This window comes from Coffea arabica, chromosome 7e (assembly GCF_036785885.1).
Source record: "Coffea arabica cultivar ET-39 chromosome 7e, Coffea Arabica ET-39 HiFi, whole genome shotgun sequence".
Taxonomy (NCBI): domain Eukaryota; kingdom Viridiplantae; phylum Streptophyta; class Magnoliopsida; order Gentianales; family Rubiaceae; genus Coffea; species Coffea arabica.
The window spans coordinates 33,615,534-33,626,707 of record NC_092323.1 but is presented as its reverse complement, the minus strand read 5'-3'; positions in this window follow the sequence as shown (position 1 = coordinate 33,626,707).

The window sequence follows — 11,174 nt, the reverse complement described above, 5'->3', positions numbered from 1 at the left end:
AGGCTGCTCGAAATTTTCCAGCTTTGATTAAAGAGTTGCAACCTGATTTCATGCTTGTGCCAGCTGCTTGTAATCTTCCATGCATATTCATACATCCAAAAGCTGGTCACCATGAGATCATCTTATCAACTCAAACTGGCGCAAATTCAAGTGACTCGTCTGCAGTGTGACCTTCACTTCATTGCTGCCACTTATGTTGGGTGATGCAGACAAGTGTGTCAATCAAGACCCGAATGTTGTTTTTACCTCACTGGTTCATTCTTCCACGGAAGTGCAACATGAATGGCTCATTGTTCTATCTCCAGATGGGCAAGTAGTGCCAAATCAGCAACAACTAGGGTCGAATTATACTACCTTGCACAATCAGATTCAAGATTTTTCTAAGCTGAATGAGAGTCATCATGAAGATCCCTATCTTGTGCATGCGAAACGTAAGTTGTCAAGTAGTATTAACCCTACATATACTAATTGTGTGATTTGTTTTATGGGTTTGAATTTGACATGCAAACGACCAAGGGTTGATGAGAGAGTTTTGGAGTGCTACATGGAATTTTCACAAGCTTTATACAAGGTGTTTCTTGTCTTGGCGAATGTCCTTGTTCAAGAGCATCACGAGGTTGTCCAAGCGACATGTGACGTGGCTGGTGCTCGTTCATCTCGCTCCCACATTGCATGGAGTACCACTTTTTCCCAAGATTTAAGGACAAATCCTTTTCAAGAGGAGGGGAATGATACGAATGAGCAAGCCTCAAAGGGAGGATTGGGCCTCGATTAAGTAGCTCTTGTTGAGCTTAGCTTCGGCCATGTGGGCCTTAGGTCCAATAGTACTTTAGCTAGTCATTAAGCTAGTTAATTAGTAGGTTAGCTTTCGGCCAAGAGAGACCCAATGGGCTGGCCGATTTTCCCTTCATGCTTTCCAAGCTTTATTAGGTTTAGTCAAGGCTATAAATAGCCCTAAAGCTGATGGTACATTTAGTTTTTACGATGTTATTAATAAAATTCCAGAATTTCGTCTTCCATTAAGCCAAATTCCTCTAGCTTGTGAAAGCTAAGTTGAACATCCTAGTGTGGTTCCTAGGTTGTTTATTGACTTATCAATCAAGCAAACACACTTGATTGTGGCATCCTCTGCCGTTGAATTCGTTCTTGAGTGGTCCGAGTTTGGGTTCAACTCCGTCGATTCCGTAACGTGTCCTCTAAGATCCTAAGTTGCTTCCGCGACCGGGCAGCGAGACCCTCGACAGCTCAGCGGAGCTCGAAGACCTGATTGACTAACACCAAAATACCACCAAACCCCCGACCAAAAGGCCGAGGACCAGCACGCTCCGCAAATTCCAGAATTTTGGGTTGTCGGGTAGAGTACTTCTAGGATTTTCAAAAATTCAGCCTTGAAGGCATTTTGTCTTGCCTTCTTTTTCAGTCATTAGTCCTAATCTGAGTTTTAGATCGCGTCTAGGCCTTCATTCACCTCCATTCCTTGCTGCTATCTTGTGTCACTTGTTGACTAGTCAAGAACGTACCTTGCGGTGACGCCTAATTTGTTCAACCCGAGCAACTAGCAAGCCAAGGAATTGCTTGGTGAGACTATTAGAGAGTGATACACTTGAGTGAAACACAAGCGTGAGTGACCTATACATTGTACCAAAAAAAAAAAGAAGGAGAGAAGAAGTCGTTTGCTTATTTTCTTTTGCAGGTTTACCTAAGCATGTCTAGTGGAGTTGGTGACCAAACAATGGACTTTAAACTACACATGGTGGCCATGATGGAAGAATTCAAGCAGAGTTTGGATGAAGCTTTCGAGCCTCTTCATAGACGCCTTGACCGAATGGTGAATAAGGATGTCAAGAGGAGGGGTTCCCCACAATTTTATCCTGACGTCCAACCTACCTCTTCAAAGTCATTATATTCAAGGAGAAGGGAGGAGGTTCATTCGACAACAAAGCATGCAAATACTTTATCCATAGATGAAGGAGTTAGTTGAGTGCAGGAGACATGTCAACAACTCTCCTCCAACAAAAACTTGAAAAAGAGCGAGTTGAGTATGGTGGTGAGAGTGCACTTGAGGTAAAAGTTGAGGAATGTGAGATTGAAAAAGAGGTAAAAAAATCTGAGGAGATGAGTGAAGCATCAAGTGAGCTGATTGTGCATGGGAAGGCGAGTGTTTATAGTTTTCCTAACGAACTTAACTTTGCCTTGTTTAGTGTTTCTGCTTTTGTACGGATTGAGCGAAGTCGAGTGAAGTTAGTCATGCAATGTTCCATTCCAAAGTTGCTTGTACAATTCACTAGCTTCCATGGAGTTTGTCTTCTAGGAGATAGATCTATTTGGTATCACTTCATGGAACAACCCGAATCTGTCCGCACCAATGGAGAATTAATTCGAACTCCATATTTCTATTCTTGTTTGTTACCCATGGTTCATTCATCATCTTTACCTTCTTTTGAGCATTATTTCCATCCTCACACATGTATTTCCTATGCAGATTTTGAAGGAAAATGTAAAGAGCCATCAATGCAGTCTCAAGTTGAATCGATTGATGGAAGGAATCACGTGTCACGGGGAGTTTTTGCATTTAACTCTTATTCTACACCTTCTTACCACTTAATTAATGACGTTCCATTGCTTATGTATCCAATTTCTGGTTCAAAACAAGCTGAGACTCATTTTGTTTTTGTAGGTTGTAAGGCTGCTCGAAATTTTCCAGCTTTGATTAAAGAGTTGCAACCTGATTTCATGCTTGTGCCAGCTGCTTGTAATCTTCCATGCATATTCATACATCCAAAAGCTGGTCACCATGAGATCATCTTATCAACTCAAACTGGCGCAAATTCAAGTGACTCGTCTGCAGTGTGACCTTCACTTCATTGCTGCCACTTATGTTGGGTGATGCAGACAAGTGTGTCAATCAAGACCCGAATGTTGTTTTTACCTCACTGGTTCATTCTTCCACGGAAGTGCAACATGAATGGCTCATTGTTCTATCTCCAGATGGGCAAGTAGTGCCAAATCAGCAACAACTAGGGTCGAATTATACTACCTTGCACAATCAGATTCAAGATTTTTCTAAGCTGAATGAGAGTCATCATGAAGATCCCTATCTTGTGCATGCGAAACGTAAGTTGTCAAGTAGTATTAACCCTACATATACTAATTGTGTGATTTGTTTTATGGGTTTGAATTTGACATGCAAACGACCAAGGGTTGATGAGAGAGTTTTGGAGTGCTACATGGAATTTTCACAAGCTTTATACAAGGTGTTTCTTGTCTTGGCGAATGTCCTTGTTCAAGAGCATCACGAGGTTGTCCAAGCGACATGTGACGTGGCTGGTGCTCGTTCATCTCGCTCCCACATTGCATGGAGTACCACTTTTTCCCAAGATTTAAGGACAAATCCTTTTCAAGAGGAGGGGAATGATACGAATGAGCAAGCCTCAAAGGGAGGATTGGGCCTCGATTAAGTAGCTCTTGTTGAGCTTAGCTTCGGCCATGTGGGCCTTAGGTCCAATAGTACTTTAGCTAGTCATTAAGCTAGTTAATTAGTAGGTTAGCTTTCGGCCAAGAGAGACCCAATGGGCTGGCCGATTTTCCCTTCATGCTTTCCAAGCTTTATTAGGTTTAGTCAAGGCTATAAATAGCCCTAAAGCTGATGGTACATTTAGTTTTTACGATGTTATTAATAAAATTCCAGAATTTCGTCTTCCATTAAGCCAAATTCCTCTAGCTTGTGAAAGCTAAGTTGAACATCCTAGTGTGGTTCCTAGGTTGTTTATTGACTTATCAATCAAGCAAACACACTTGATTGTGGCATCCTCTGCCGTTGAATTCGTTCTTGAGTGGTCCGAGTTTGGGTTCAACTCCGTCGATTCCGTAACGTGTCCTCTAAGATCCTAAGTTGCTTCCGCGACCGGGCAGCGAGACCCTCGACAGCTCAGCGGAGCTCGAAGACCTGATTGACTAACACCAAAATACCACCAAACCCCCGACCAAAAGGCCGAGGACCAGCACGCTCCGCAAATTCCAGAATTTTGGGTTGTCGGGTAGAGTACTTCTAGGATTTTCAAAAATTCAGCCTTGAAGGCATTTTGTCTTGCCTTCTTTTTCAGTCATTAGTCCTAATCTGAGTTTTAGATCGCGTCTAGGCCTTCATTCACCTCCATTCCTTGCTGCTATCTTGTGTCACTTGTTGACTAGTCAAGAACGTACCTTGCGGTGACGCCTAATTTGTTCAACCCGAGCAACTAGCAAGCCAAGGAATTGCTTGGTGAGACTATTAGAGAGTGATACACTTGAGTGAAACACAAGCGTGAGTGACCTATACATTGTACCAAAAAAAAAAAGAAGGAGAGAAGAAGTCGTTTGCTTATTTTCTTTTGCAGGTTTACCTAAGCATGTCTAGTGGAGTTGGTGACCAAACAATGGACTTTAAACTACACATGGTGGCCATGATGGAAGAATTCAAGCAGAGTTTGGATGAAGCTTTCGAGCCTCTTCATAGACGCCTTGACCGAATGGTGAATAAGGATGTCAAGAGGAGGGGTTCCCCACAATTTTATCCTGACGTCCAACCTACCTCTTCAAAGTCATTATATTCAAGGAGAAGGGAGGAGGTTCATTCGACAACAAAGCATGCAAATACTTTATCCATAGATGAAGGAGTTAGTTGAGTGCAGGAGACATGTCAACAACTCTCCTCCAACAAAAACTTGAAAAAGAGCGAGTTGAGTATGGTGGTGAGAGTGCACTTGAGGTAAAAGTTGAGGAATGTGAGATTGAAAAAGAGGTAAAAAAATCTGAGGAGATGAGTGAAGCATCAAGTGAGCTGATTGTGCATGGGAAGGCGAGTGTTTATAGTTTTCCTAACGAACTTAACTTTGCCTTGTTTAGTGTTTCTGCTTTTGTACGGATTGAGCGAAGTCGAGTGAAGTTAGTCATGCAATGTTCCATTCCAAAGTTGCTTGTACAATTCACTAGCTTCCATGGAGTTTGTCTTCTAGGAGATAGATCTATTTGGTATCACTTCATGGAACAACCCGAATCTGTCCGCACCAATGGAGAATTAATTCGAACTCCATATTTCTATTCTTGTTTGTTACCCATGGTTCATTCATCATCTTTACCTTCTTTTGAGCATTATTTCCATCCTCACACATGTATTTCCTATGCAGATTTTGAAGGAAAATGTAAAGAGCCATCAATGCAGTCTCAAGTTGAATCGATTGATGGAAGGAATCACGTGTCACGGGGAGTTTTTGCATTTAACTCTTATTCTACACCTTCTTACCACTTAATTAATGACGTTCCATTGCTTATGTATCCAATTTCTGGTTCAAAACAAGCTGAGACTCATTTTGTTTTTGTAGGTTGTAAGGCTGCTCGAAATTTTCCAGCTTTGATTAAAGAGTTGCAACCTGATTTCATGCTTGTGCCAGCTGCTTGTAATCTTCCATGCATATTCATACATCCAAAAGCTGGTCACCATGAGATCATCTTATCAACTCAAACTGGCGCAAATTCAAGTGACTCGTCTGGAGTGTGACCTTCACTTCATTGCTGCCACTTATGTTGGGTGATGCAGACAAGTGTGTCAATCAAGACCCGAATGTTGTTTTTACCTCACTGGTTCATTCTTCCACGGAAGTGCAACATGAATGGCTCATTGTTCTATCTCCAGATGGGCAAGTAGTGCCAAATCAGCAACAACTAGGGTCGAATTATACTACCTTGCACAATCAGATTCAAGATTTTTCTAAGCTGAATGAGAGTCATCATGAAGATCCCTATCTTGTGCATGCGAAACGTAAGTTGTCAAGTAGTATTAACCCTACATATACTAATTGTGTGATTTGTTTTATGGGTTTCAATTTGACATGCAAACGACCAAGGGTTGATGAGAGAGTTTTGGAGTGCTACATGGAATTTTCACAAGCTTTATACAAGGTGTTTCTTGTCTTGGCGAATGTCCTTGTTCAAGAGCATCACGAGGTTGTCCAAGCGACATGTGACGTGGCTGGTGCTCGTTCATCTCGCTCCCACATTGCATGGAGTACCACTTTTTCCCAAGATTTAAGGACAAATCCTTTTCAAGAGGAGGGGAATGATACGAATGAGCAAGCCTCAAAGGAAGGATTGGGCCTCGATTAAGTAGCTCTTGTTGAGCTTAGCTTCGGCCATGTGGGCCTTAGGTCCAATAGTACTTTAGCTAGTCATTAAGCTAGTTAATTAGTAGGATAGCTTTCGGCCAAGAGAGACCCAATGGGCTGGCCGATTTTCCCTTCATGCTTTCCAAGCTTTATTAGGTTTAGTCAAGGCTATAAATAGCCCTAAAGCTGATGGTACATTTAGTTTTTGCGATGTTATTAATAAAATTCCAGAATTTCGTCTTCCATTAAGCCAAATTCCTCTAGCTTGTGAAAGCTAAGTTGAACATCCTAGTGTGGTTCCTAGGTTGTTTATTGACTTATCAATCAAGCAAACACACTTGATTGTGGCATCCTCTGCCGTTGAATTCGTTCTTGAGTGGTCCGAGTTTGGGTTCAACTCCGTCGATTCCGTAACGTGTCCTCTAAGATCCTAAGTTGCTTCCGCGACCGGGCAGCGAGACCCTCGACAGCTCAGCGGAGGTCGAAGACCTGATTGACTAACACCAAAGCAACACCAAAATACCACCAAACCCCCGACCAAAAGGCCGAGGACCAGCACGCTCCGCAAATTCCAGAATTTTGGGTTGTCGGGTAGAGTACTTCTAGGATTTTCAAAAATTCAGCCTTGAAGGCATTTTGTCTTGCCTTCTTTTTCAGTCATTAGTCCTAATCTGAGTTTTAGATCGCGTCTAGGCCTTCATTCACCTCCATTCCTTGCTGCTATCTTGTGTCACTTGTTGACTAGTCAAGAACGTACCTTGCGGTGACGCCTAATTTGTTCAACCCGAGCAACTAGCAAGCCAAGGAATTGCTTGGTGAGACTATTAGAGAGTGATACACTTGAGTGAAACACAAGCGTGAGTGACCTATACATTGTACCAGAAAAAAAAGAAGGAGAGAAGAAGTCGTTTGCTTATTTTCTTTTGCAGGTTTACCTAAGCATGTCTAGTGGAGTTGGTGACCAAACAATGGACTTTAAACTACACATGGTGGCCATGATGGAAGAATTCAAGCAGAGTTTGGATGAAGCTTTCGAGCCTCTTCATAGACGCCTTGACCGAATGGTGAATAAGGATGTCAAGAGGAGGGGTTCCCCACAATTTCATCCTGACGTCCAACCTACCTCTTCAAAGTCATTATATTCAAGGAGAAGGGAGGAGGTTCATTCGACAACAAAGCATGCAAATACTTTATCCATAGATGAAGGAGTTAGTTGAGTGCAGGAGACATGTCAACAACTCTCCTCCAACAAAAACTTGAAAAAGAGCGAGTTGAGTATGGTGGTGAGAGTGCACTTGAGGTAAAAGTTGAGGAATGTGAGATTGAAAAAGAGGTAAAAAAATCTGAGGAGATGAGTGAAGCATCAAGTGAGCTGATTGTGCATGGGAAGGCGAGTGTTTATAGTTTTCCTAACGAACTTAACTTTGCCTTGTTTAGTGTTTCTGCTTTTGTACGGATTGAGCGAAGTCGAGTGAAGTTAGTCATGCAATGTTCCATTCCAAAGTTGCTTGTACAATTCACTAGCTTCCATGGAGTTTGTCTTCTAGGAGATAGATCTATTTGGTATCACTTCATGGAACAACCCGAATCTGTCCGCACCAATGGAGAATTAATTCGAACTCCATATTTCTATTCTTGTTTGTTACCCATGGTTCATTCATCATCTTTACCTTCTTTTGAGCATTATTTCCATCCTCACACATGTATTTCCTATGCAGATTTTGAAGGAAAATGTAAAGAGCCATCAATGCAGTCTCAAGTTGAATCGATTGATGGAAGGAATCACGTGTCACGGGGAGTTTTTGCATTTAACTCTTATTCTACACCTTCTTACCACTTAATTAATGACGTTCCATTGCTTATGTATCCAATTTCTGGTTCAAAACAAGCTGAGACTCATTTTGTTTTTGTAGGTTGTAAGGCTGCTCGAAATTTTCCAGCTTTGATTAAAGAGTTGCAACCTGATTTCATGCTTGTGCCAGCTGCTTGTAATCTTCCATGCATATTCATACATCCAAAAGCTGGTCACCATGAGATCATCTTATCAACTCAAACTGGCGCAAATTCAAGTGACTCGTCTGGAGTGTGACCTTCACTTCATTGCTGCCACTTATGTTGGGTGATGCAGACAAGTGTGTCAATCAAGACCCGAATGTTGTTTTTACCTCACTGGTTCATTCTTCCACGGAAGTGCAACATGAATGGCTCATTGTTCTATCTCCAGATGGGCAAGTAGTGCCAAATCAGCAACAACTAGGGTCGAATTATACTACCTTGCACAATCAGATTCAAGATTTTTCTAAGCTGAATGAGAGTCATCATGAAGATCCCTATCTTGTGCATGCGAAACGTAAGTTGTCAAGTAGTATTAACCCTACATATACTAATTGTGTGATTTGTTTTATGGGTTTGAATTTGACATGCAAACGACCAAGGGTTGATGAGAGAGTTTTGGAGTGCTACATGGAATTTTCACAAGCTTTATACAAGGTGTTTCTTGTCTTGGCGAATGTCCTTGTTCAAGAGCATCACGAGGTTGTCCAAGCGACATGTGACGTGGCTGGTGCTCGTTCATCTCGCTCCCACATTGCATGGAGTACCACTTTTTCCCAAGATTTAAGGACAAATCCTTTTCAAGAGGAGGGGAATGATACGAATGAGCAAGCCTCAAAGGGAGGATTGGGCCTCGATTAAGTAGCTCTTGTTGAGCTTAGCTTCGGCCATGTGGGCCTTAGGTCCAATAGTACTTTAGCTAGTCATTAAGCTAGTTAATTAGTAGGTTAGCTTTCGGCCAAGAGAGACCCAATGGGCTGGCCGATTTTCCCTTCATGCTTTCCAAGCTTTATTAGGTTTAGTCAAGGCTATAAATAGCCCTAAAGCTGATGGTACATTTAGTTTTTACGATGTTATTAATAAAATTCCAGAATTTCGTCTTCCATTAAGCCAAATTCCTCTAGCTTGTGAAAGCTAAGTTGAACATCCTAGTGTGGTTCCTAGGTTGTTTATTGACTTATCAATCAAGCAAACACACTTGATTGTGGCATCCTCTGCCGTTGAATTCGTTCTTGAGTGGTCCGAGTTTGGGTTCAACTCCGTCGATTCCGTAACGTGTCCTCTAAGATCCTAAGTTGCTTCCGCGACCGGGCAGCGAGACCCTCGACAGCTCAGCGGAGGTCGAAGACCTGATTGACTAACACCAAAGCAACACCAAAATACCACCAAACCCCCGACCAAAAGGCCGAGGACCAGCACGCTCCGCAAATTCCAGAATTTTGGGTTGTCGGGTAGAGTACTTCTAGGATTTTCAAAAATTCAGCCTTGAAGGCATTTTGTCTTGCCTTCTTTTTCAGTCATTAGTCCTAATCTGAGTTTTAGATCGCGTCTAGGCCTTCATTCACCTCCATTCCTTGCTGCTATCTTGTGTCACTTGTTGACTAGTCAAGAACGTACCTTGCGGTGACGCCTAATTTGTTCAACCCGAGCAACTAGCAAGCCAAGGAATTGCTTGGTGAGACTATTAGAGAGTGATACACTTGAGTGAAACACAAGCGTGAGTGACCTATACATTGTACCAGAAAAAAAAGAAGGAGAGAAGAAGTCGTTTGCTTATTTTCTTTTGCAGGTTTACCTAAGCATGTCTAGTGGAGTTGGTGACCAAACAATGGACTTTAAACTACACATGGTGGCCATGATGGAAGAATTCAAGCAGAGTTTGGATGAAGCTTTCGAGCCTCTTCATAGACGCCTTGACCGAATGGTGAATAAGGATGTCAAGAGGAGGGGTTCCCCACAATTTCATCCTGACGTCCAACCTACCTCTTCAAAGTCATTATATTCAAGGAGAAGGGAGGAGGTTCATTCGACAACAAAGCATGCAAATACTTTATCCATAGATGAAGGAGTTAGTTGAGTGCAGGAGACATGTCAACAACTCTCCTCCAACAAAAACTTGAAAAAGAGCGAGTTGAGTATGGTGGTGAGAGTGCACTTGAGGTAAAAGTTGAGGAATGTGAGATTGAAAAAGAGGTAAAAAAATCTGAGGAGATGAGTGAAGCATCAAGTGAGCTGATTGTGCATGGGAAGGCGAGTGTTTATAGTTTTCCTAACGAACTTAACTTTGCCTTGTTTAGTGTTTCTGCTTTTGTACGGATTGAGCGAAGTCGAGTGAAGTTAGTCATGCAATGTTCCATTCCAAAGTTGCTTGTACAATTCACTAGCTTCCATGGAGTTTGTCTTCTAGGAGATAGATCTATTTGGTATCACTTCATGGAACAACCCGAATCTGTCCGCACCAATGGAGAATTAATTCGAACTCCATATTTCTATTCTTGTTTGTTACCCATGGTTCATTCATCATCTTTACCTTCTTTTGAGCATTATTTCCATCCTCACACATGTATTTCCTATGCAGATTTTGAAGGAAAATGTAAAGAGCCATCAATGCAGTCTCAAGTTGAATCGATTGATGGAAGGAATCACGTGTCACGGGGAGTTTTTGCATTTAACTCTTATTCTACACCTTCTTACCACTTAATTAATGACGTTCCATTGCTTATGTATCCAATTTCTGGTTCAAAACAAGCTGAGACTCATTTTGTTTTTGTAGGTTGTAAGGCTGCTCGAAATTTTCCAGCTTTGATTAAAGAGTTGCAACCTGATTTCATGCTTGTGCCAGCTGCTTGTAATCTTCCATGCATATTCATACATCCAAAAGCTGGTCACCATGAGATCATCTTATCAACTCAAACTGGCGCAAATTCAAGTGACTCGTCTGCAGTGTGACCTTCACTTCATTGCTGCCACTTATGTTGGGTGATGCAGACAAGTGTGTCAATCAAGACCCGAATGTTGTTTTTACCTCACTGGTTCATTCTTCCACGGAAGTGCAACATGAATGGCTCATTGTTCTATCTCCAGATGGGCAAGTAGTGCCAAATCAGCAACAACTAGGGTCGAATTATACTACCTTGCACAATCAGATTCAAGATTTTTCTAAGCTGAATGAGAGTCATCATGAAGATCCCTATCTTGTGC